At 39.4% G+C, this 25,817-nt stretch overlaps 1 protein-coding gene across 4 annotated transcripts in view; it reads left to right on the plus strand.

Annotated features, from left to right (window-relative positions):
• FAM160A1 (family with sequence similarity 160 member A1) overlaps nucleotides 1-25,817 on the plus strand; it is a 360,382-nt gene that overhangs the window by 85,173 nt on the left and 249,392 nt on the right. For 2 of the 4 annotated variants that reach the window (XM_027866950.1, XM_027866952.1), the window contains exon 2: nucleotides 11,619-11,762. The gene's annotated coding sequence lies outside the window, so the exon portion shown is untranslated. Of the gene's footprint in view, nucleotides 1-2,025; nucleotides 2,048-10,090; nucleotides 10,168-11,618; nucleotides 11,763-25,817 lie in introns of those variants that run through there. The other 2 variants (XM_027866951.1, XM_027866953.1) reach the window with 2 other exon arrangements.

Genomic DNA, 25,817 nt, shown 5'->3' on the forward strand with positions numbered 1-25,817 from the left:
TGCTGTGTTTTTCCACAGGCTGTCCCCTGTGCCTGGAGTGCACTCCCTACTGCCTCTTAGAATCCCGGCCTTCCTTCAAAGCCTGACTCGCACAGTTTCTTCTACATGAGGTGTTCCATGATCCCCCTCCAGCTGTTAGTAACCCTCCAGTCCCGGTACCTTGTATTTGCTATGCATAGATTTGATTATATGGTTTCTTGTCTTCCTTCATCCCCATCCTGTATAGAATGAAATTTCTTTGTGGGTAGTGATTAATGCCTATTTTTTTTTTTGTCTTTCTGTTTCTAGTGTCTAACTTAACCCCAGACACAGTAGCACTTAATATGTTTGTTAATTGACTCTCTGTTTGACACATTATAGAATTCCTGCATTGAGGAGTAGAGTTGGGATTGATGACCTTTAAGGTCCCTTCCAGCCATAAAATTATTTAAAAAATGTGTTTTATTAAAGTAACTTTCTTTAGTAATCTTAGTTCATTTCATAATCTTTTAGAAAAATGGATATCTCTTGTTTTCACATTATTCCCAAATATTTCCCTCCCCCTCACCTTACTCAGATCTAGCTCTTGTTACAAAAAATAAAAAAGAGAAAAAAAAAAGCAGTTCCGCAACGTACATCAACCAAGTCTGATGGGTCAGGCCGTGTTCCAGTTCTATAATCCCCTTCTTCTGCATGGAAGAGAGGGAAGTACATTTGCTCATCATTTCTTCAAGAACTCTTACTCCTTTTTAGTACTGAGAAGCTCCCTAATTTTATCCAGTATGGATATTTCCTCCACTCGTGTAAACAGCCAAACTTCTCTGGCTTAGTAGACTTGTGTTATGAGTTGCTATGGGTGAAAAAGATGATGAATGAATGAAAAAACAAGGTGGTAGAGCATCCACTAATGCGGCACTCATGTGTCAGGCACTGTGCTGATGCGAGACCCTCCCTGCTCTGAAAGAGCTTACGTTTTAATAGGGGAAAGAAAGAACGTAAAGGGGAGTTGGAAAGATTTGGGGGAGGGAGGGAGGGTAGCCTTGATAGAGGTGGAGCAGGTTGGAGGGTGAGCTGGTAGTAGAGAGTAGGCAGTATGACTGAGTCTTCTCATGGTATTGAGGGTCCAGGCAGGGATTTATCAGTCATGGATTTGGTTTCAGAGTATCCTAGGGGGCCAGGCAGATAGAGCTGTTGTTGTGTGTCCTTTGTTTTCAAAGAGGACCAATGACATCACAGGGTGACTTCTTGTGTGAATTGAATTTGAGTCAGGCAGAGTTGCACGAAGTCATCAGCCTTTCTCTATCTTGCAGAGGCACTGAAGTCCAGTGGCAAGACAGAAGTCAGGACCATCCCAGATACCCTGGGATGCAGTGGATGCCATTGCTTCTTTGACGTCTGATCACGCTTTAAGTTTTAAGGTGCCTTCATGGCCATTGGAACACATCGTTCTCATCTGCCCATTCCACTGGGGGACGTCTTCACGTGCTTGGGGTAGACACTCCCCTAACTCACTGTTGGGCTTATGGCCTGTTATCCTCAACCTGGCTTAGCCTGTCTGCCCACGTGGTTTTACTGGGGTGTGGCCGCTGTGCCTACTATAGCTTCTTGGAGCCACAGGTGAGAATTGAGTGCCAGGTAGACACCAAAGGTGGATGAGCAGCCCTGAAAAGGGCTTGGCAAGCCCTCGCACCAGAGGCACCAGTCCTCCTAACACCCCATTATTAAAAAAGCTTACTTAAAAAAAGTAATCAATTCAACATTAGTTTCAAAGCTGTCCTCCTTGTCTATGTCTTCCTCCAGACTTCCCTCTATTATCTTCTATGTACTTAAAAATGTTTTAATATCCCTCTTTCTTTCTTTTTTCTTTTCTTTAGCATCACTGCCACTAGCCCCTCTCTACCCACAATCACCTTCAATAAAAAAAGACAAAAACTTCATAGTTAAGCAAAAGAAATCCACAAACTTAGCACAGTGCCTGGTGCATAGTATGCCCATAATTGATTAAATGACATTGGCCAAGCTCTGAAATGAATGTCTCACACAGCATCTGGAATCCATCAGTTCCCAGGTAGGTAGCATGCTTCATCTTCAGTCCTCACCAACTGTGGTGGGTCATGTCATTGATCAGTGTTCCCAAGGCTTTCCAAGACATTCCAACTTTCTGGACAAAAGCTAAAGAAATGTTAAAGAAAAAGTGCAGATATTCATAGGGTCATGAGTCCTTTTTCTGTGCTCAGGTCTTTGCTTTGTGAAGCACCAGTGTTTCATCCCTAAACTTTTTTGACTTTAGGGAAGACTGCTTTCCTTTCTCCCATGTTGATGGATGAAAGTCAAGGTAACTTTCATCAAACTCAGAGGAACTAGAAAGGTACCCTCAAGCTCGAGGATTTGCTCATGCTGGAAGACAAAGCTGGAATTGATTGGCTTACAAACTGTTGCTGTGTAGAGTACTTATTTTGGTCTTTACCAGGGAGAGAGCTTGAATTGGGCTCTGTGGAGTTGGTGTGTCTGAGTTGGCACTCCTGTCAAGAATCTCTTGGTAATGTTATTTGACCTGGACAAGGTGTGAAATGGACAAGATTTTTTTTGGGGGGGGGGGTTTGTTTTTTACACATATCACAAAATAGGTATGAAAATTGAATCCTTCCAGCTTGAATAGCTGAATCAATCACTTTGCCATAATAGAAATAACAGTAACTGATATTTATAAAGTACCTTAAAGTTTGCAGAATGCTTTACATTAATTATCTCATCTGAACCACAAAAGAGTTATGTGGTTAGTTATGATTACTTCCATTGTACACATGAGGAAATCAAGGCTTTGAGAGTTTGAATGACTTGGCATGGTCACAGCAGTTATCATCGGAGGTGGGATTTGAACTGTTCTTCCGGATGAAAGGTCAAAATCCTCTACGCTATGCTCTCTATTAGGGTTTATAATTATAGGGTTTACTTGGGGACAGAAGCCAAATCAGTTGAAATGTTTAGAAGAGCAAGCTGTTATCACAGAAATCATTTTATTACTTAACTGTAGTGTTTTATAGTCGGAAGACTATAATTTTAGAGTAAGCTTTTGTGGCAGTGATGCATACCTTTTTAATTCATAGGTTCAGAACACTTAGCCATGCCCAAGCAGCCCCATCATGGTTCATTGTGTCTCATCTGGGCTGGACATAAACATGATGCCCTGTAATGTCAGACAGTTGCATGGTGTAAAAAGTACAGACTTTGAATGAAAACTTTTCAAAATCAGTAAGCACAATTTATGTTGGGAAGTTAGGATTTATAGGATTTTTTTATGTTTCAGGTTTTTTTATGAGATTTATTTGTTTATTTATTTATTCATTCATTCATTCATTTATTTATTTATTTTTGGGCAATTGGGGTTAAGTGACTTGCCCAGGCTCACACAGGTAGTTAGTGTCAAGTGTTTGGTCTGAGGTTGGATTTGAACTGAGGTCCTCCTGACTTCAGGGCTGGTGCTCTATCCCCTATGTTTCAGTTTTGAAGTTTGCTTGAGAAGAGCAGCAAGAAAGGAAAAATATGAGTGAGAGGAGAATTTTATTGAAAATTTTATTTTTAAGTTGCCTTTTATCAATAACTCACATTCCTTTATTGTTTGCAGAAGGCTTTCCTTATATCATCTCTGTGAGAGAGGTTATAGAGGTATTGTTATACCTATTTTCCAGATGAGGGAACAGAGACTCAGTTGTTAAGAGGCTTGTCCAGGATCACGCAACTAGTAAATGTCTGAGGTAGGATTTGAACCCAGGTATCCTGACTCCAAGTCTAGTATTGCATCATCTCTTCCACCCTTGCTTCCCAATTTTTGAAAAAACAAAACAAAACAAAACAAAAAACAAAAAAAAACAATAAACAAAAACAAAAACCAGAAAAGATTCTCAGTCTTTGCAATAGCAAGACCTTAATGCCTTCTTTAAAGTGCTCCTTTGGATGCCTCAGGACAGTATGGAGGTGACCCTAATTTTTTTGTTAGTTTGTTTCTTTCTTTACTCTGGAATTTTATTTTATTTATTATTATTATTTAAATTATACTTTTTTCAATCAGCAAAACCCTTCTTATCTCCATCCCACTCTACACCCACCCACTTCCATCCTCCTTCCCCAGACTGAAAATAAAGTAAAAACAAAACCCCAAGTAAGACAGATTTCTACATTGGATAGATCCAAGTGTGTGTGTGTGTGATTGTGATCTTAGTTTCATGAAGACTGCCAGTGAAGCACGAGCTGTGATGTGCTCCTTCAGACTGGAGAAATAGAATGGTGTCTACATTTCATGATCTGCCTAACTCTAGGAAAATTCTTTTTCTGACTCGAATCAGAAAAAGAGATGCATTCATATCCCACTTTGGGCATTTACTAGTTGTGTGACCATAGACAAGTGGGTAAATTCTCTTTGTCTCAGACAACTACTTAGAACTTACCTGGTAAGCCTCGGGTTTTCATCCGTGCATGTTGTTGGACACACTGAAGAATCAACTCCTTTGGTTAAAACAATCACTGAGAATTTATTAAACTCTGTGTGTGTGCCAAGCACTGTGGTTCACTAGCTAGTGCCAGGCACTAGCATTTCATCTGAGCCCTGAAGGGAGTTAGGGTTTCCAAGAGACAGAGGTGAGGCAGGAGAGCATATCAGACCTAGGGACCAGACTGTGCAATGTGGGATTTCAGGGAATAGCAAAGAGGCCAGTTGGTTGGAGTAAAGTGTCTGTGAGTTGTCGTGTGGAATCAGGCTAGACCTAGACTATGAAAGGCTTTAAATACTAAATAGAGCAGTTTATATTGTATCCTAAAGACAATGGGGAGCCACTGAAGCTTCTGGAGTGGGGGTGTGACATGGTCTGACATATACTTTAGGAATATCAAAATGGCAGCTATGTGGAGGATGGATTGGAGAAAGGAAAGACTGAATGCAGGGAGACCAATTAGGAAGATTTTGTCACTTGTTGCTGTGATTTCCTAATGACATGATATTATGACTTCTTCCTCATTAACAATGAAGTGTATCATTGAAGAATTGGAAACTGAGAGGATGCCCATCAAATAGCTGAACAAATTATGGTATATGATTATGATAAAATACTGTTGTGCTATAAGAAATGGTTAAAGGGATGGTTTCAGCAAAACCTGGGAAGACTTGCATGAACTGATGCAAAGTAAAGTGAGCAGAACCAGAACACTTTATAGAGTAAAAGCAATTATGTAAATTATTTTGTATTGATTATAAAATAATCAACTTTGAAAGACTTAGGAACTTTGATCAACACAATGCCAACCACAGTTCCGAAGGACTCATGATTAAACATTCTATTTGCTCTAGATAGAGAACTGCTGGACGTAGATTATAGATCGAAGCATATTTTCTTCTTTCTTTTTCTTGCCTTTTTTTTTGTACATGGCTAATGTGGAAATTTGTTTTACATGACTATACATATTTGCCATAGGTTTTGTTTTTCTTACTTTCTCATAAGGGAGGGAGAGGAGGAAGAGAGAGCATTTGGAAGTGAAAATAAAATTGAATTTTAAAAATCTCAGTATATGTCTTTATTCTGTACCCCTAGTATACCACCTTTCTGCCTATAGGCAAAAGTTTTGCTTCTCTGGTACTCTTTCCACCGTGCTATGCTGTGTGGTTTCACCTAAGGGAAAGAAAGCACATTAGGAGGCTTGCATCTCCCAGTTTGAGAAACTCAGATTTCTGTGGAACCTCCTGTTCCATATGCCTCTGACAGCAGGATCAGCCTTTGCCCCAATATTCTTTGGGTTATCTCAGGCCTCAGGACCCCCTCCCTGGAGCTTCAGGCTTGAGTCTTTTGCATGGATTGGTTTGTTACCTGCCTGCCAGCGGAGGCTTATTTCAGTAAACGCTAAGTCACTTTATTTAAAAGCCACTCTCATTTGAACTCTGCGGGTATATGTGGCTGTGTATGTTGTCATGTGCTTTCTGCTCAGTGACACTGGTTTCCATTCATCTCTGCTGAGTAAGATGAGCTGCAGATGTTCATGTCTCAAGGACCTCTGTCTCCCGCATTTTGTTTCACCGGAAGAATTTGTAGGTAATTCAAATGATAAATAAATACAGTGTCTCTTGTGGCTGGAAGAACTGAACATAAAAGGGAATGGAGGATTGCCATTTTAGTTGACATTGTCCCATTAGTTAACCTTTAAATGGCTGGGTGTTTTTGAACTGTAATGTGAACTGAAATTCCAAGTAGCAAAGTATATGAACAGTTGCTTAAAATGTGTTAATTGAATTATTAATACAGAATGTTGTAGTATCTAGAGCCCTGGATTTGGGGTCAGGAATACCTGGGTTCAAATCTTGCCCTAGACACTTAGCAGCTGTAATGTCTCCAAGCTTTAGTTTCTTTATCTGTAAAATGGGTGTAATAGTAGCACCTTCTTCACAGTGTTGTGAGAACCAAATACAAAAATATGGGTAAAGTACTTTGTAATTCCTAAAGTGCAATTCAAATGTAAGGTAATGGAGCATTGAAAATTTGGGGGCTATTTAAGCTGTCTGTGATGTCCTGCCAGACTTATATGTAGCCTTGAGAGTAGGGATCGGCTGTCTTTTATATTTACCTCCTTTGTGTCTAGCATAGAGCTTTGCACATAGTGGACACTTAATAAGACGTTATCAGATTTAGAACTGGAAGGGAGTCCAGAGCAATTCCAGCTGGGACTGGGGTGACTTGGAGAATCTCCCAGAGCTTGTTAAGTGGTGGAAACAAGATTCAAACCCAGGCCCTCCAGCCCCCACCTCACCCGCAACTCCAAATCTAGTCCTCTTTCTACTAACCTACACTCTCTGTTTAATTGAATTGTTGAAAATGCATTTTTGGTACAGTTCTTTCAACTTTGAAAATGCAGTTCCATGTTTGTTAACCATCCAAGGAGATCCCAGACCCTTCTTTGCCAATATAGGACTACTTACAAATCTAGTGAAAACTCAAGCTGGTTTGGTGGGCCATTGATCAGATAATAGCACTGTGAATTAAATATTGTGCTCTTCATACTGTTTCTCACCATAATAGGAGGAAAATTTGTTGATGTGGCCATTAAAAGTTCTTGTCAGGGCAGCTAGGTGGCACAGTGGATAGAGCACGGGCCCTGGAGTCAAGAGGACCTGAGTTCAAATTTGGCCTCAGACACTTGACACTTACTAGCTGTGTGACCCTAAGCAAGTCACTTAACCTCATTGCCTAGCAAAAAACAAATAAACAAACAAAAAAAGTTCTTGTCCTTTGACAGAGTATGGTTTTCCTGGTTCTACTTTATTCACTCCCACCCATGTCGCCAATTAGCAGATGTCTGTACTCAGGGCTTTTGCCGGTCTTACTTGAGGTAATCTGAAATATGCCATCCAGAAATGATTACAAAGACTCAGCTCTGAATTTGGATTTCTCCATTGATGTTAGGAATATGACAGGGCCACTGCTGAGAATTGGAAGTCAAATTTTACTAGATGGAAGTAGAATGTTTTATTAAAAAGAAAGCATTTGCCTAGAGTGGGAGGAGGGGAGGAGATGGGATTTTAGTGTAAATGAATTGTTAAAGGCTGTGTTTTAGCTTTTTGGCAGGGGGAGATATTTTTTAAAATGACATGTTAACCCAAGAGAATGATTAAGACTCAGTGCATCCAAGGAGAGCTTTTTTCAGTTTTCGTGAATTCCTTTTAACCTTGCATTTGGTGTCATTCTGTGCAATACTGTCAAAGGAATCTGCTTCCTTTGAAGTCATGGAGTGTTGCTGCTGGGGATATCATGATGGTACAATAGGTGTGTGTGGCAGCGAGGCTTACTAATCTCTGCCAGTGCCTTATTACCCAAGTAAAGGTGTCTATGAGGGAGTGTGAATGCCTATAAACAGAGAGTATATGATGAGGATATATGGTAATGGGCAGGATGATGGGCAAAATATTTCTCATGAATTAGGGATGACTTTTCATAATTCACAAGGAGGAAAAGGAAGGAAGACTTGAAATCACCTGAAAAGCTCGCAGAAGCAATTTGTAATTCTTACGAGGCAGGCTGGAGAGCTGAATATTGCTCTTTTTCTGGTGCATGGTGCTAAACACTGTTCATGTGAGGTTACAGGGAAAGGAGGATTCTGTTACTGATAAAACTTAATGCCCAGAATTCTGTGGTCTCAACACTTACCAGTCTGAGCATGAGGTTATAATGCTAAGCACATAGTAGATGCCTAATGAATAATGATAATGATATAATGATATAATAATATATAATATAATGAGTGATTATAACTGAGGGTGGGGCATATTGGTGGAGGAAGACATGTAACGTGTTTGATTTTTGTTTCGTGTGAAACTTATAGGCTTTTTCTCCTCCCAGATTTCTGGTTCGGATTGATGTCATGGATTTGGATATATTTAATTTACTTATATTGCTTTTCTCCTTGTGTTACCCTTCTCCCTTAATCTGTGATACTGCTCCCAGTTCACTTAAAAAAAAAAAACTTGTAAGAAGAAAAGTATGCAAACCGCCATCCTTTGTCATCTTCTATAATTCCAAACAAATCAAATCTGGTTACATTTAACCTCAGTTTGTCTTGGTTTCCTTCCTATCTGTAAAATGGGAAGAATAATAGCATCTGCTTCCCAGGGTTGTTGTGAGGATCAAATGAAATAATGTTTGTAAAGTACTTTACAAATCTAAAAGAGGTATGCAGATTCTAGTTATTATTATTATTTTTGTTGTTGTTGTTGTTATTGTTATTGTTACAGGGTTTTTTTTGCTTCTTTTGCTTTTTTGGTGAGGCAATTGGGGTTAAGTGACTTGCCCAGGGTCACACAGCTAGTACGAGTTATGTGTCTGGGACCGGATTTGAACTCAGGTCTTCCTGACTTCAGGGATGGTATTCTATTCACTGCACCACCTAGCCGCCCCCATTACAGGTGTTTCTAAGGGACATTCCAAATTCATTTCCTATAGTGTAATATTGCTGTAAAAAGTGTTAAATGAAATTATTGGGCTTTGAAAAACTTTGGGTTCTGTAGAAATCATATTGTACTTCTTTTACTTATAAAGATTATAGGATCACAGATTTAGAGCTGGAAGGGATTTTAGAGGCTGTCTACTCCAACCCCCTTATTTTAGAGGTGAGAAAACTGAGGCCAGAAAAGTCATTGGCACGAGATCATACAAGTATTAAGTGGGAGGGCTGGGATTTGAATGCAGGTTCTCTGACTCCAAATCTCTTTCTACTGTAGCACTGCCACTAGATGATCAGGAATCCAGCTGAGTTTCTGTTTTTGTCTTTTAGAATTGTTCCTCATTCTCTTCTTTTGCTTTCTTAATTTTATTGTGTGTGGTTTTTTTAACCTACCTTTTCTGTTCAGGTTCTGACCTGATCCCATATGAGCTATGTGACCTTAGTTAGGTCACTTAATCTCTTTGAGGCTCAGGGCTTTCACGTAAAATGATGATAACAATACCTATACTTTCCTCCCAGAGATGTGGGGAAGAGCAGCTGTTGAGCTCTTGTATCCTGGTCCCCTTATGTCTCTGGAACAACTTGCTCCCTCTCGTGTTCAGAGTGCTATATTGGGTTATCAGCTGTTCAGATCCACAAATCATGAGCCCCTACTGGTTATTTGCTTGATATACTAGAGACCCAGAAATATGATACATCATTTGAGCAAACCCTAAAGCAAGGTAAACTAGGAAAAGAAGTGAATCAGACAGCTAGTATGCTGTATGCCCATACTTGGGTGACTTCCCCTTCCCCATACTCTCCAGGCAACCAGTGAGTCATAATCCCTTTCAATTGTCAAACATCTTAACTCCTTGGGAAGTTGTGATTCATTTAAACTCAGTCATTTGTTGGTATTCTTGAGAGTAATGTCTTTAAACTGCCTCTGTTCAGTCCTTCCCTGTGAGTTTTGGAGCAGCACCTAGTATGCATCGTTCTTTAGATATTTGGTACAGCTCAGATGAATTTTCCCCTCTGATGTTAGCTTTCCATATGCCAGGATCAGATCTGATCCACCTTCTTTGTCTTTCTTATAGTCTCTAGTTGTGCCTCTCCATACTTCCACCTCACCTAGCGTGACCTCTCTTCTCTCTAGGTGGCTGTTTTCCTGTGTTTCATGTTTCACTTGTGTCTCCCCTGCAAGATTTCTGTCATCTTCTACAACTGGGCAAGGTGAAAACCACTAAGGTTTCATTTAAGCTTCTGGGAGATATATTTTCCAAAATAAAACATGATTTCTGTCCCCTGGATCGACTTACTTACAAACTATTAAATTTTGAACTATATAAATGTTGACTGTATAAATACTTGTATTTTTTTAAAACTTTTTTGATATCTCTGTACCTGGTTCTAACTTTTGTTGGTTTATTGATGTTTGGGGGTGGTATTTTGAGGTATCTTTTACACTTTAACAGTGACCTTCTGATCTCCAAGGATCCTCTGGTCCTGTTTCTCTCTTGGGGAGTCATTTTTACCAGACTTAATTCTGCTTTCCTCAATATACTTTCTTAAAGTTGCACAGTAGGATGGAACAGACCATTTTGGTTGTGTTGAATGCAGCGACCAGAGGGGCTACCTGACCCTGACCTTATGGTTGGAGCAGGTTCAAACCAGTTGAAGCCAGTCTTGTGATTTCTCTGTAAACTCCCCATTTGGTGTACCTGGAGCCCACTGTTCTGACCAGATATTACCACTCCCCCAGCCTCCCTAGCCTTCTCTATAGAATTTTAGCTCTTTTGTAAAACAACTTAGGTACCATCTTTGAGAGGCTGTGCCTTCCATGAGTTGCCCACCTGTTGAAGTGCATTTACCCTTCCCGGATACCTCCCCTTCAGTGCTGTGAGGTATCCTGCATTGCAACTCCCTTGCCTTGATTAAAGATCCTTGTTGCGACTTTGGTACTCCTCTTTATTTCAAGTTGACAGCTGATAAGGAATTTTCTCCTTTACCCTAGTTAGGCTTATGATTTTTTAGGATGCTGTTATTTCAAATAGAAAGAATAGAGCTTGATAAAGGAGATGGAGAGAGAGGTTTTTTCCATGCTTATTAGTACATTCTAGGTTTCATTATCTGAATAGGTCAAGCCTAACTTGACATTAATTATCCTATGTTGTATTCCAGGCAGAACTGCACATTTTCAGAAGAGATTCACAAAGAGATTCACAAAGTGACTTAACTAAGGTCACATAGCTTTGGTTCACTGTTTGCTATGTTATACTATATTGTCTTTATGTTCTATCAGCATTGTTATTAAATTAACACTCTCATTGTGGATCTACATACTTCCAGGATTTTTTTTTCTCAGTTACAATGAAAGATTTTTTTTTTTTTGGCTTTGAGAAGTCTATAATTACTTATCACACTCCTAATGTGATGGGAGAATCATTGCCTACTTGCTGTTTTCCAGCCAGGAATCTCCCTCTTTGTCTGGCATCCAGAGTCCTAAATTAAAGACCAGTCATTCCTTATAATTTATCCTTTTGCAACAAGGACAGCTATCCTTCCTGAGTGCCTCCTATTCAATGCTAAATAAATGGTGGTGAATGAAAAAGGATAAGAGGAAGAGGGGAATTGTAGCTCATCAACGTTAATGTTTGAGGGGTATTTCTTTTTCTTGTCTACAGTCTTTGGAAGTCTTCTCCAGGGAATTTCCAGCAGTTCGGACTGATGATCCAGAAATCTCTTGAGGTGAACTGTGTGACAGAATAAAGCAGGCAAATACAATCCAGAAACAGATTGGCTCCTCTTATAAGAGAAAACAATTACAGGTAAGAAACTTAAAAAAAAATGAATCTTCATCTTGATTTGTTTTCAAGGATGGGCAGTTTTTCTTTTAAATAAAATTTATTGAGCCTTTTGTTTGTATTTCCCAGTTATTTCTAGATATGCCACCCCCTCCAGTCTATAAAAAAGGATTTTGTGTGTGTGTGTGTGTGTGTGTGTGTGTGTGTATAAAACAGTACTAGTTACTACAGAGACCTAGACTGAAAGGGTGTGCAATATTCTGCATTTGTGGTCCCTCCAGCCCTGTACTGAAAGGAGGGGAGGTATATGTATCATCATCTGTCCTTGGGGATGCAAAATCGACCATTGTGACTACTCAGAATTTGACTTCCTTTGAGTCTTCCCTACTCTATATTGTTGTAGTTCTTATCTACGTTATTCTTGTTCTGTTGTCTTTACTCTGCGTCAGTTCATACAAATCTTTACATGTTTCCCTAAATTCCTCATATTCATAATTTCTTACTGCACACTAATACTACCTCCACAATTTGTTCAGCCATCCCCCAATCCATGAGCGCTCATTTTGTTTTCCATATGCACTTTCATTGAGTATCTATTTACCAGATCCCATTTGGATCAAGTCTGGTGTAGAGGCATTGCTTCAATTTACTTTTCTTTTTCCTTAATTATGCTTTCAATGAATATACGTCACTGTACGTGCTAATGAGTTCACAAAGGATCAGAGTTTCAGTCAAGTTGTTGTATAATTAGGTTAGACTGAGAATGAGGGTTTCAAGACTTTGTTAAGTTGGTAATCTGGAATTCAAAATTTAAAAGAAAAGAATGTTAAAAATAAATATTTTTAGAAAGAAAAAAGATTTTATAAGTTGATAGGTATCTTGATTTCTTGTCTAAATGGGAAATATGTATTTCTGTAGAATAAAGATGGACTTGATTCATTGTTCCTTCCAAGTGCCAAATATTTAATTTTATTAAATGTTCCTACTTGTCAGATATGCTAATAAATCGATTCTCTAGAATTTTCTCAGGTCTAAGGTGCCCAGCTGCATTTATCTATCCAATGATTGGCCCTAAAAAACTGTTACTCTCTCTCATCTCTAGGTTTAAATACAAAATTCCCAGGCTGGTATTTTAAGCCCTTCCATTTTGGATCCTACCTCCCTTTCTAGTTTTTTTCAGAATGGGCAGCCTGGTGCTATGGAAAGAGTGTTGGATCTGGAATTAGGAGACCTGGGTTCAACTCCCAGCTCTGTATTTATCACTGTGTGATCGTGGGTAAATCACTTAAGCACCCTTGGCCTCAGTTTCCTCATCTGTAAAATTGAGGTCAGACCCAATGCCCTGTAATGCCTATTCATTCCAGCTCTGAATCTAGAATCTTCAGCAATCTTCTAGTTAATCTGTGCCCATTCCCATCACCCACCCTTGATGCCTTTGAACAGATGGTCTTCCGTATCTAAAATGGGCTCTCTCCTCACTTCCAAACCTTAGACCTCTTAATAAAAGGATTTGTTCCATAAAACTTGGACTCAGTCAAACGGCTGTACTTGAGGACCTAAAGGGCCACACTTGAGGACCTAAAGGGCCACATGTGACCTGGAGGCCCACCCTTCCCATAAACCCTCTTCATAGGATAGTTTATTTGCTATTCTTCTACGTGATGCCTTTTTCTAGATTCCATTACTTTTTAATGCTGTTTCCTTTGGAAATGATTTAGTACTTTGTGCTTCTTGCTGTCAATCTCTCCCCACCCTCCATAGAACATACGCTCCTCTCGGGCAGAGGCTGCTTTGTGTGCCTTCATATCCCTAGCACCTAGCACAGGTGTAAATTCTGTAAATGTTTGTTTCCTTGAATTCACTTATGGAACACTGGGCACAGACCATTTTAACTGTACTGTGTAGAACTTGGCATCAGATAGACAAAAACAGCCTTCATTTGTCCTATTGGCACTGCGATTCATGACAAGGTGCTTTGTAATCCTCAGATGAAAGGTAGTTCATAAGGAGCAGTGGTGTTTATAGAAGGGAAATGGCTTTCATTAGCTTGAGTATTCCACTCTAGGCTGTTAAAATTTAATTTTACAGAATATCAGATTTGTGTGCATAAGAAATCATTTATTATACACTTTTTATACCATAAATAAATTATGTTTTTATCCTTAAGGATCTTGGCAGCACTCTACATCATTGCTTGATCAGTACTGAAGGGAAAAATTGCTTTGTATGATATGATGACTTATTTTAAGTTGTGTGACCCAGTGGATTTAATTCTTAGCTCTATCACTTTCTAGAATGCAAAAATATTTTCCCCCTTTTTAAATGATTTATTGATGTGCCTTTCATTTTTACATTACTGTCACAGTCTACTACCACCACCCTGGACATGCTTCATCATCAATCCTCTAAAGTCATGACTGCTTATTCAAAATGTTGAAATCTTTTAGCTTTGTTTTCCTTTAGATTATTGTGCTCATTGTTTAAATTGTTCTAGTTTTCCTTACTTTATTCTGTATCCGTTCATATAGGTCTTCCTGAGTATTTCAGAATAGAGTAAATAATTTTTTTATATTTGTTATTCCTTTTGGAAGCATTAGGTGGCACAGTGGACAGAGCACCAACCTGGAGCCAGGAAGACCTGAGTTCAACTGCGGCCTCAGATAGTTCCTTTTGTTGTAGTTGTTTGTCCTTCGTTCTCAAAGAGGACTATGACATCAGGGAGGTGATGCCATGACTTGCAAATGAATTGGATTTAAGTGAGGGAGGGCTGTGCAAAGTCACCAGCCTCACTTTCACCCCTGGAGCCATCTCTGGAGCAAGTAGCAAGATATAGATCAGGACAACTGGAGATGGCCCCCAGATACTTCCTAGAGATGTGACTTTGAGCAAGTCATGTAACTTCTCTTTCTCTCAGTTTCCTCATCTGTAAAATGGTATAATAATAGCATCTACCTCCCAGAATTGTTGTGAGGATGAAAATGAGATAATATTTGTAAAGCACTTCCTGGCACATAGTAGGTATGTGTTGTTGTTTAGTGATTTCAGTGGTGCCTGTCTCTTTCTGACCCCATTTGGGATTTTCTTGACAAAGATACTGGAGTGGTTTGCCATTTTCTTCTCTGGTTCATTTTACAGATGAGGAAACTGAGGCAAACATGATTAAGTGACTTGCCAGGGTCACACAGTTAGTAAGTGTCTGAGGCCAGTTTTGAACTTGGAAAGATAAGTCTTCCTGACTTCAGGCCTGGCATTTTATCCCCCACTTTACCACCTAGCTGCCCATAATAGGTGCTGTATAAAGGTTAATTTATTAATTATTACTATTATTGCAGTCTATGACAGTCACATGCTACAACTTATTTAGTCATTCCCTAATAAATAAATACCCACTTTCCTTCTAGTTCTTTGTAATTGCAAAAAGTTCTGCTATAAATATTTGCATGTATGGGACCTTCCCTTCTGCTGTTAATTTCCTTGGAGTCTATAAATAGTAATGGTATTCTGAGTCAAAGGAGTATGTACAGTTTAGTGACTTAAATCTAATTACAAAATTTTTTTGAGATTGTTTAGACTAATCACATCTCTACAATGCATTAATGTGCTTGTCTTCCTACAGCATTCCACCTTCTCCCCACAAAATCAAACCAAACTAAAACAACTTTTACTATTTATGTCTTTTGTTATCTTTGCTACTCTGGATTGGTGTTGAAATCTCACAGTTGTTTTAATTTGCATTTTGCTTATTGTCAGTGACTTAAAACATTTATAGTCATTGAGAGCTGATACAGTCCCATTCTTCAAAAAATATCCCAGAATCATGGAATATTGGAAATGGAGGGAACTCTAAGGATCATCTAGGCCAGTCCTCTTATGCTCTTTTTTTTCCCTTGCCCATGGGAAGAATGAGGTCCAGAGAAGTGGTGACTTGCCTGAGGTCAACAGCAAGTTATTGGCATCACTGGAAGTAGAATCAAGTTTCTTGACTCCTGGTTAGTATACTACACATGGCTTTGAAAAGCAATAGGAAAATAAAAACAATAAAGAATAAGCTATCCACATCCAGAGAAAGAACTATGGAGTCTGAATGCAGATGGAAGCATACTATTTGGTCTCTTTTTCGTTAGTTGTTTTGTTTTATCGCTTCATTCTTGTGGTTCTTCCCATTAGTTCTAATTGTTCTTTACAACATGACTAATGGGAAAATATGCTTAGTATGAATGTATAAATAGAGCCTATATCAGAATGCACACCTTTGGGGGGGGAGGGGGAGAGGAGAAGAGAGGGAGGGAGAGAAAATTTAAAACTCAAAATCTTATGGAAGTGAATGTTGAAAACTAAATATAAATAAATTATTTAAAAAAAAGAAGGAAATAATAATAAGAGAGTTTAGGCTATTGTAGCTTTTTTTTTTTCCCCTGGACTTTGGAATAATGAACATCATGCTACACGGATTGCATTAATAAGATTTTGGTTTGGTATCGCAAATAAAAAAAGCTCAACCTAGCATTGTTGCTTCCTGCCTTTGTGATTTTGGACACATCACTTAACTTTTCTAGACCTCAGTTTCCTCATCTGTAAAATAAGGAGGTTGGACTGAATTACCCTCTGGGGTGACTTCCAGCTCTCGATCTATGACCCTCTGTTTAAAGGTATGCAAAGGAGAGGATGAGGTAAGGCCCGTTCTCTTTTCAGTAGGCAGGTGAAAAATGAGATAGTTATTTCTCCTTCCCCTGAACTTTAATGTAGCACTTATTACATCTCTTATTTAACTTTCACGTTCTACTTTCCATTACTGTTATTTTTGCATATGCTTTATCTTCAGACTAGATTGGATACTGAATGAGGGCAGCAACTGTTCCTATTTTTAATTCCCTCTTCTCCCCACCCTGTGCCTAGTGTAATGTCTAGATTCAATTCAGTAAACTTTTGTGAAGTGCTAGGGATACAAAAAGAGGCAAAAGAGAGTCCCTGTCCTCAAAGAGCTTACAATCTGACAGCCAGCATGCAAACAAATATATACAAGGCAAGCTATGTACAGGATAAATAGGAAATAATTAACGGGGGTAAGCCACAGGAATTAAGAGGGGTTGGGGAAGGCTTCTTGTACTAGGTCTTGCCTGTGATAGATGTTCAATAAATGACTTTTAATTGAATGGTCATAGATTGATTGATCAATTTTTTTTAAGAGCTGGAATGGACATCGGTGTCCATTCTGAATGACTTGTCCTAGAGTTCGTTCATGTGTGTGTAAGAAAATGGAATGAGATGTCAATATGAGGTTAAATATGAAAATTATGTCAAGTGAGTGGGAAACTATAACTACTTTAAGAGTAGGGAGGAGAGAAGATATCATTCTAGACTGGGATAGTCCCAGAAAGCCTTATGGAGAAGGCAGGATTTAAACCTAGCCTTGAAGTATTGTGTTCTTCCCCTGGAATAATGAATACCATCCTGGTTGGAACAAATGATTTATGTTGGACTCAAGGTGGGGCTAAGACTGGAAAAGTTGGTAGGGGCTAGCTTAGGTCACTTACAATTTCATATACCTTTCTTCTAGAAGCAATGATAAAATTTAATCTACATTTGATATTTATACCTCTTCCTTCTTCTTTCTCACCACCACAGTTTTGTTTCCTTTCTCCTTGAAGTTGTCATCTCATGTCATTTTATCCATCAACTCTCATCGAGAACATTTTCAAAATGACTAGATAGCTAGAGATTCCACAGAGATTGCTATTAAGAGCTCTTAACCATAAGGGGAAAATTAATGGAGTTTATAAAATCATAGATTTAGGCCGCAAATCACTTTGGCTCTCATTGATTGGCCAACAGTAGGTCCCTGGCCAAACCCTACTTGATTATTGTTGGGCCCTGATTGGCTCAGAATAAACGTAAATTGCAATTGTTTCTCTTTTGGCCAGAAACCCTGAGGGTCTTCCTCTCCCAGATCAATTTTTTTTTTAAATTAGGTAAAGAGGTCATTCTCTGCCTCATTTCTTATTAATTATTAATCACTGAATGGGAGTTGCCTCAGTCAAACTGACTGACTGTTAAAGACCTTACCTTGAAAAGGTCAAGGTCCCCCACTGCATCCTGGGCCATCTCCAGTTGTGCTGATCTGTATCTGGCCACTGGACCCAGATGGCTCCAGAGGAGAAAGTGAGGTTGGTGCCTTTGCACAGCCCTCCCTTACTTAAATCCAATTGACTTTGCATGTCATGGCCTTACTTTTCTGATGTCATGGTCCTCTTCTAGAACAAAGGACAAAAACAACAATTCCAATCACATCTTCCAATCATATAAGGAAACTACGAAGTCCAGAGAAGTTAGGTGACTTCCCTAAATGGCAGAGTCCTCAAGGACCAATTCCTAGTTTTGGACTTAGAGAGCAAGACTCTCCTATCCCCAGACTCTTGGCTCATCTCTGGAGGAAGGACGCTTAAGTCATGCTAATCTTTATTACTTTTCTTTTTCAGATCAGAACCCTAAATTTAAGAGTTCATTTTTTAAAAACCACCACCAGGGACAATGCTGATGTGGATGGATGAGCTCTCCTCATCCCCAATTGTGGGCCATTAATGTCTCCCTCTGCATTAAAGGAACAAAAGCATTTCATCTTTGCTTGCCTAAAAGTCAGCCTGAGGAAGAAAAATTAAGATATTCATCAAAAACCTTTGAGTTTACTAAGTGAGATTAGTAGTAGAGATTAGATACAGATTAGGGGGTGCAAAGACTTTGTCTATACCCACTGTTTATCTCTGGTAACAACTGTTGAAATCTCATAAAATACTGTCTGTGTTGACAGCACTATATAATGGATGATGGCTTTGGGGTAGAAAAGGTGCCAGATGAGCTTTTGTTGTGCCTCTCCTTTTTGGGGAGGGGTAAATGTGGGTGTGGGCCTTAGAGCGGAAGAATACAAAAGCAGAGGAAGCTACTGATCTGAGGTGGAAGCGGCCAAAGAAACCCTGGGGTCTAACTAGTGATATGGGGGCTCATTGGATCATAGATTGAAAACTGAAAAGGGATTGTAAAAGCCAGTTCTCATTTTAGAGATGGTGGCCCAGAGAGGTTAAAGGACTTGCCCAGAGTCACACATCTGTGAAGTGAGAGGCAGGATTTGAATCCAGATTCTCTGACTTCAAGTCCAGCACTCATTCTCCTGTACTACGCTGGAGTGGAACTGGGATGGAAACAGTATAGTTTTTTACAACATGATGAAAAAATCAAGTTGTTGCAAGTTCTTGGAGTAAATAATAGCTGATGTTCCAGAATTCAACTGGCAGGATTCAAAATATTCAACCACAGAGCTCAAAGGGTTACAGGCTGTTAAGAAAAATGGGAAAATTGGGTGGTTTTTGGAAGTATACCTGATCCTTCTTTCTGAAGCACAGAATGACGTTGGCCAGTAAAGGAAGACTGAAGAGAATACGAAGGGACTTTGTACATGAATACAGTCTAGGATGAAGTCGTTCTTTGTTGTTGGATTTTTTTTTAATTCCCCCCACCAAAGAATGTTAGTTTGGAAGGGTGTCTGCCCACACCTTTTCTGAAGCAACTTTGCCCCACATCAGAGACCCGTTTTGGTTTGTCCTATGAGATTTAATTTCAAAGATACAAGAATACCACCATTACTACCACCAGTAGTGGCAGCAGCAACATGAGGGTGACCTTTGGAGTCTGCCACCTTTCCTGGGTTTCCAAAAGGGCTTTGTTGACACTTAGGGCTATGGTGGCTGTTTAGACCCACTACCAGCACCTCACTTAAGATCTCAGCCTTTGATGCTGAGTGCTCAGTCCTGTTGCTTTGATCAAAGGAGAATCATGTCCAGAGCAGCTTCTGATCTCCATATTAGCCTTTGGGTTTCTTTTTTTGTCCTTGTTGAGAGGTGTTTGTCTTTTTATTTCTAATAATTCAGAGCTTACCTTGGAAGGGAGTAAGAAAATAGAAATAAAGGATATCAAATAAAAAAAAAGATTACAACTGGATTTGATTTGGGGCAGGGGGAACAGCGAAGGGTGATTTTTTTTTCTTTTTTTATTTAGATCTGGTGAAGGCAGTGTAGGACAGTGGAGCATGCTGAAATTGGAGTCAGAGAACCTGATTTAATTCTAGCTCTGTTTCTTACTGCCTGTATAACTGTGGACAAATGACCGTATGTCCCTGGGCCTCAGGCCCATGTTTAAAAAAATAAAGAGGCTCAAATTAGATACCACCAAGGTCCCTGCAAGCTTTAAATCTATGATCTTAGGAGCTGTGATTCAGTAGGTTTGGGGAGCTCCCAGTGTGGAAAATGCCCTCCACTGATATAGATTGGTAGCATTTATCTTATACATATCTTGTGTCTAAAATTTTTTTTCCATTTTGTCTTCCCCATTAGAATGTAAACTCCATGAAGGTAGGGACCCTTTTTGTTTTTCTTCAAAATCAGTGCTTAGCACAATGCTTGGCACATACTAAGCACTTAATAAATGCTTGACAATTGAGTGATTTATCTGTAATTTACAGTCTTAAAAAAGTTGCCTGAATATCAATGCTAGTTCTATATCCCCAAGATTTTTTTAAAAACGGGGGTGCGAGGAAAGAACATATTTATAGCAGATGTTTTTGTAGTGGATAAGAATTGTAAGTCGAAGGGATGCCCATCAGTTGGGGAATGGCTAAACAAGCTGTGGTAAGATTGTATTGGAATGTTATTATGCTATAAGAAATGACAGACAGGATGATTTCAGAAAAACCTGGAAAGACTTCCATGAACTGATGCAAAGTAAAGTGAATGGAACCAGGAAAATGTACACAGTAACAGCAGTCCTGTAGAATTAACAACTGTCAATAGTTTTGCTATTCTCAGCAATAAATACAGTGATCCAAGACAATCCCAAAGGACTCATGATGGAACCACACTATCTGCCTCCAGAGAAAGAACTGATGTTGAATGAATACAGACTGAAGCATGCTGTCTTTCAATTTCTTTGTTTCTTTCATTCTTTTTCTTTTATTCTAGTCTTCTTGTACAACATGACTAATATGGAAATGCTTTACATGATTGCCCGTGTATAACCTTTTATCTGATTGCTTACCCTCTCAGGGAAGTGAGAGGTAAGGGAGAGAAGGATAGAATGTCAAACTCAAAACTTTAAAAAATATGTTAAAAATTGTTTTAATATGTAATTGGGGAAAAATAAAATATATTAAAAAAAGAGAAAGTTGCCTGCGCCAGTGAAAAATTAAATGACTTGCCCAGATTTACACCACCAGTAAATTTCAGAGGTAAGAGTTGAGTCTACATCTTGATTCTGAGGCCACCCTTTCTCTATGAACTAATAGATAGAGCTCTGACCTGGAGTCAGGAAGATCTGGGTTGAAATTTTACCTCAAATACTTACTAGCTGTGTGGCCCTGAGCAAGTCACTTAATCTCTGTTTTCCTAAATTTACTCATCTATAAAATGGGAATAATAATAACACCTATCTCCCAGGGATAATGTGAGGATCAAATGAGTTCATATTTATAAAGCACTTAGCACAGTGCTTGGTACATAGTAAGTACTGTATAAATTGGTGCAACCCAAGCTAGGGGTTCTAAACGTGAAGTCCATGAATTTGTTTTTAAAAATATTTTGGTAACTAGATTTCAATATAATTGGTTTCCTCTGTAATTCTGTGTAATTTTATTTTATTCGTTTTAAAGTATCATCCTGAGAAGGGGTCCACAGGCTTTACCAGACTGCTGAAGGGGCCCAGGACATGGAAAAGATTAAGAACCCTTGCTCTGCCAAGCTGACCTGCTTGTTTTTGCTGGTTTTAATGACCAGACCTGTGATACCATTCCTGTTTGAAACTCATAGGATCATAGAAGCTGGGAGACCTTAGAGGCCAGCAACATAATCTTCATTTTCTTTACAAACTTTATTTTTAACTCGTGTTTTTCTTTAAATTGGAAAGCATCTTAGTACCAAAAATCCAAGAAGAAAATTATGAAACCATTTCCCGTGCTTCATTTTTGGCTCTTTTTGTGGTTCTGCTAGTAAAGGCTCTTTCCTCCAGCAGTCAGGAAGCCCATCAGTGTGAAAACAACTCACCTGCTTGACATGTTCATAAAAACATGTATTAGAAATGTGGCTTGGAGGAGGCAGCTACGTGGTGCAGTGGATAGAGCACCAGCCCTGGAGTCAGGAGGACCTGAGTTCAAATTTGGCCTCAGACACATTACACTCACTAGCTGTGTGACTCTGGTAAGTCACTTAACCCCATTGCCTAACCAAAAAAGAAAGAAGGAAAGGAAGGAAAAGAGACAGACAGACAGTCAGAGAGAGTGCTCTGAAGTGTTAATATAATGTGAACTCCCTGCTCCCAGGCACACCTTCAGCTGTTTACACCTAGCCAACTATTAAAATTCTGTCATAATTTGACTTTTCATAAATGTGGAATTAGTTAATGTCATCCGGAAGAGATCTAAATGCATCACATTAAAGGTTCAGCAGTTTAGCCTTTCTCAGCCTGCCCTTCTCATCCCTTGCACGGTGGTTGGTGATAGTGAGACTGGAGTAGGCAGAGCAAATGATAATTATTCAAGGGATAGAGTTTCACCAGCAAGAAGTGCCCACATGCTCAGGCAGGATACAAGCCAACCACTCCCTGGTCCTGCTTTGGCCACCTTCATGCCTTTGCCTTATTCCTAACAGAAGTCTGTGGTCCCTGGAGACCTTGCATTGCAGTGTCCCTATTTTATAGTTGGGGAACTGAGTCTATGAGAACCTAGTAAATGTCTGTGGTAGGATTTGAATTTAGGTCTTCCTAACTTAAAGTTCAGTACTTTATCCACTATGCTAAACTGCCTCTTAGCTCCCATGGAGGTGGCTTCCTTTACTGGTGCAGATTAGTGCCTGCTCTGCAATTTATAGTCTGGGAAACAGAGTGTTTAAGTGACTTACCTAAAATCACAAGCCAGTGTGTCCTGGGCAGACTTTGAACCCAGGCTGTGTCTGAAGAAGACTTTCTAATTCAGCACACTACTCTCTGAATGATCAATATTAAAAACAAAAGCACAGAAAAGATTAAACACATTTATTGTTGGGTACTCAGTTGCAAGATTCAGGAATAACCCCTTCATTGTCTCATCATCCTTCTGGTTTTCTTCAGAGGGTTAGCATTCTGTGAGGGGTGTTGAGAATGCTATCTAAGGTGTTTCTTTATTTATCAGATAGTCAGAAGCCCAGAGATTAGTAGAGGATATGTGCTGCCTCATGCACCAGTACAGCTGTCTGTAATGGATGGGAAGAACAGACCTTATTTCAGTGCCTTCTCAAATACTTCCTAATCAGTGGTAGAAATAATATTAGTTTCAGGAAAATCAGCAATCTGTTCTAATTCTGCAGCATTTATTAAGAGCTCTGATATATGTAAGGATCTAGCAGGTGCCAGTTATACAAAGCCAAAAAGAAAAAGAAATCCCCTTTCTAGGGAGTTCACAACTGAGGGGATCAGGAAAGGCATCGGGCTGAGATGGTGCTTTGAGCTGAGCTCTGGACGGAACCAGTGATTATAACAGGTGGTAGAGGTGAGGAGGGGCTGGAATCCAGGGATGGAGGAAAGCCTAGGAAGAGGCATGGAGCCCTCTTAGGGAAAGAGGAGAGAAGAAGTTTGTTTGAAATATGGAGTACATGAGGGAGAATTATTTGGGATAAGCCTGCAGAAGTAGGTTCGACAAGCCAGATTGTGAAGGGCTTTAAATACTAAGCTGAGGAGGCAAAGGAGGTTCTGAAATGAAAAATCATTAATTACAAACTGAAATAAGGTTAGGTGTGCCAGAAAGCATGAAGGATATAGTTAATCCTTCTTGCAATAGTAATAGGGAGAGGGGAGAGGGAAAGCTCGGTGTTGGCGTGGGTGGCATACTGGATTTGAAATCGGTTAGACCTGAGTTCAGATCATGCCTTGGACACTTACTGGGTGCCTTTGGGCAAGTCACTTAACCTTTCTCATCCTTAGTTTCATCATCTGTAAAATGAGAATAATAATAACACTTCCCTCACAAGGTTTGTGAAGATCAAATAAGACAATATATGTAAAATACTTTGCAAACCTTAAAACACTATCAAAATGCTAGCTGTCAGCATCATTGTCATCCTTAAAGTTAAAGACCAAAAAAACTTAAAAAACTTAAAGTTAGAGTCTGTTCAGGCATAGGTGGTACAGTGGATAGAATGCTGGGTCTGGAGTCAAGAAGAGTCATCTTCCTGAGTTCAAATCTGGCCTCAGACACCTACTAGCTGTGTGGCCCTGAGCAAGTCACTTAACCTCATTTGCCCCAGTTTCCTCATTTGTAAGATGAGCTAGAGAAGGAAATGGCAAACTAGTATCTCTGACAAGAACGTCGCAAATGGGGTCATCAAGAGTCAGACATAACTGAAATGACTGAACAACAAAAGACAGTTTCAAGATATGGGAAGGGCTTGAATAATAGTGATGATGAAGATGATGTTGATGATAAATAATGAGTCATTCAGAAGCGTCCATTGAAATGAGGGAGGTTGTAAGGGCAATTCAGGAAACTATAGACAGGTTATTCTGAAGGAGCCTGGACTTGCTGATCAATGCAGATTATGAAAGGTAGAAACTGTTCAGCTCTCAACAGTTTAGCACAGAGCATGTCATGACCAGGTAGCTGGAATTATTTGTCACATATTTGCCTTTTATAAACTAACAATTGACAAATCCCCTACTACAAATATAGACCTCAAAAATACCCTTGGAAATTCATGAAACAATATGTACTAGAACTGAATTATTATCATAGATAGAACTGTTGCCCACAATCACCTGGATGTAACACTGACGCAGAAAAGTTTAAGAACAACATTGGTATTTTAATATCACCTTCAATTCCAAAGCTACTTCTCCAGTTCCTACCTAGAGAACCATCCCTTGTCACTGGGCAGGAGGAAGGGAGGAAAAACAGTAGAAAGAAAAAAGAGAAAGAAGAGAGAGGAAAGTGAAGGAAGAGACAGAAGAAAAGACAGGAGAGAAGAGAGAGGAAAGATTGAAAAAGGAGAGAAGAGAGGAGAGCAGCCAATCTGAGAACACCATGGCCTCAGAAAAAGAATTCTGTTGGAGCAGAAAAAATTGGGTAGGTGGTACAGTGAATAAAGTGCTGGGTCTGGTGTCAGGAAGTCCTGAGTTCAAATTTAGCCTCAGATACTCACTAGCTGTATGACTCTGGACAAATCACTGAACCTCTGTCTGCCACAGTTTCCTCAGCTGTAAAATGGAGAAAATAATAGCACCTACCTCAGGATTGTTGTGAAGATCAAATAAGATAATATTTGTAAAGCACTTAGCATAGTGCCAGGCATGCAGTAGGTGCTTAATAAATGCTTGTTTTCTTCATCTTTCCCTATAGGGACAGGCTGTCTTTCATACCTGGAATCTTTAGGGGCATGGAATCACAAATCAAGAGTTGATAGAGCTCTCCTTTATCTTTTGGGATCCTTTGCTCTCTTTAAAATTAATCTCAAGGGCCACTTCTTTCAAGAAGACTGTCCTGATTCTTCCAACGTTTAGTGTTTTCCATGTTCCCCTCTGGCCAATTACCTTAATATTTATTTTGTGTGTATTTGGTATCTGTCTTCCTGTGTATGTATTGTATTCACCTAGTAGAATATTAGCTCATTGAGAATGGGGGCTGCTTTGTTTTTGTCTTTGTATCTCAGTTACCTGGCATAGTGACTGGCATATGGCAGGAGCTTATTGACTCATAGTGAATCCTGTACTGTGCGGAGAACATACGCTTCTGGATTCATGGCCCTATTCTAAACAAAAATATTTTTTTTCATCTTCAAAGATACCAGTAGAGTGTCCATTGAGAAAAGGAAATCCTGAACAGGTTTCTTCTACCATTCATGTCATGGTAAGAAAACCAGAAAGGCAATGTTCAATTGGTGAGATGATGATTAAACCAGAAAGTCAGGGAATTTACAGTCAGTGCAAGGTGTGTGCAACTGGCAAAGGGTGATGAGGATAATGACACTCTTACTGCTGCCTCATGTTTGGCACAACTATTAAATCAATAGCTTGTTA

Source organism: Vombatus ursinus, unplaced genomic scaffold (genome assembly GCF_900497805.2).
Source record: "Vombatus ursinus unplaced genomic scaffold, bare-nosed wombat genome assembly UNPS02014784.1, whole genome shotgun sequence".
Lineage (NCBI taxonomy): Eukaryota > Metazoa > Chordata > Mammalia > Diprotodontia > Vombatidae > Vombatus > Vombatus ursinus.